Source organism: Malurus melanocephalus, unplaced genomic scaffold (assembly GCF_030028575.1).
Source record: "Malurus melanocephalus ecotype Western Australia unplaced genomic scaffold, MMel_1.1 scaffold_13, whole genome shotgun sequence".
In the NCBI taxonomy this organism is placed as follows: Eukaryota; Metazoa; Chordata; class Aves; order Passeriformes; family Maluridae; genus Malurus; species Malurus melanocephalus.
Genome location: NW_026623245.1, coordinates 4,679,473 through 4,681,267, shown reverse-complemented (window position 1 = coordinate 4,681,267; position 1,795 = coordinate 4,679,473).

The following is a 1,795-nucleotide window of genomic DNA, read 5'->3' as shown; positions in this document are numbered from 1 at the left end:
AGCTCCGCCCGCACGGCCCCGGGCGCGGAGGCACCGCGGCGCTGCCCGGCACCCGCAGGTACCGCACACGTGCCCCCGGAGGATGCCCGCGCCGGCGCGCCTCTGTTTACTACACGTATTGGAAAAGGGCGAGGAGGAAATCCCCTTTCCCCGTGTGCTCCCGGGCTCCCGCCAGGCCTGCTGCTTTCCACGCAGCCGACGGGAGAAAGGGGATGGTGCGGAGGCCGCTGGAGGGTTCCCGAAGTCTCCTAGTTCTCGCCTCAGAATTGCAGTTGGACTCCTTGAGGTTTATTTGGTGTGAGCCGTGGAGGAGCTCAGTGCACAGGCTGCACAGGCGGTCTGGAGCACGGGATTCCCTCTCCCGATATCCCCTGAACAGCCCTTCCACAGCTCATAACTACAAGCTAATGCCGTGGGCTGCCGAATGTAGTACCCTGTGCTATCCCTGTGCTCTCCTGTTTGCTGTCACCATGTGCCCGCTTTCAGTTTTCCCTCTCTCATGATTTCATGAAAAATATTTTTCCCCGCGTCAAGAAATAAACGTGAAACGCCCACAAAACCAAAGTGCCGAGCTTTCCAGCCGAAGCGGGTTACCCGTCCCTGTTCACCTGCAGCCTGCCTTCTTGGATTGTGTTAGTGAACTGKGGAGTTTGGACACCTTGGACCGCTCCGAAGGGGCACCGGCACCGAGAGCTGGTGTCAGGAAAGGCAGTACACTACAGATAAGTTATCCAGGGTGAGTTGAGGAAACGGAAGAAAATCTATAATAGTTTTGCTAGTCATAAAAAGGGCATTRCATTGCCATGAACTACTCGAGCCAGTAATGTGCTGGCAAAGATCTCAGGCTTTATTATTTTATACCACAAACTGCACAAATCCAGGCTTGGAATGTGAGCCCCATCCTGACAGCAGTACTAGGATGTAACTAAAAAAATATTCTGCCTTCAAGAGCTCCTATCAAACACGTGAGCAAAAGGGCACGGATGACACGTAATTCCAGGGAGAGCCTGTCAGCCGAGCAGACCSGCAGGTTGAGGGGTTTCTGTAGCCGAGGCAGGTGCTGTGTTGAGCAGATGTTTGTGTTTGCTAATGTGTCCTCAGTTAGGAATTCCTCATGGGCACGGTGGCAGAGGCAGGGCTGTAGAAATCCATGAAGCTGCAGCCAAGGCTCGGGGTGGGCGTATCAGGCCAAAGGAGGTGCAGGAAGGAAATAACAAAGGAACCTGMATGAGAAGCACGTGAGCTGGATGAAGGCCAGCATTGCTGGCAGGGCTAAAGGGAYCTAGTTAACAGGATATGGGAGCAGCAATTATAGCCATTAAAGATGGAGGGTATCAGCTTGAATGTCACATGCAAGGGGGGCTAGTGAACAGGTTTTATGTTTGTTTCTACATGAATGTGAAATGGATACATTTGTGGGTACACAAGTGAAGTGCTCCATATCTTTTTCATTGCTTTCTTTTCCTTTGTTTTTTTTCTTCTTGCCATTAGGCTGTATGTAAATTAAGTGAATTATTATATAAGTAGTAACAAAAAAGTGTTTTAATTCCAGTGAGGCATAATCAGTTGCTTGCTAGTAAATGGTATTGGACTCTCCTTAGGAATCCCTCTGTGGTTTCTGTTCAGACCTCTAGAGCTTGCAGAGACTGTAAGCAGTGACATTGTTATTCTGGTCCGCAACTCTATCTGGCTTTTCCCATGCTTTCTTATCTCCTTTYCTCAAAAAATGGCTTTTACATGACTGTAGGTCATGGCTGCCTGCCTGTGCAAGTAGATTTTATTGCAGGGTAAAACT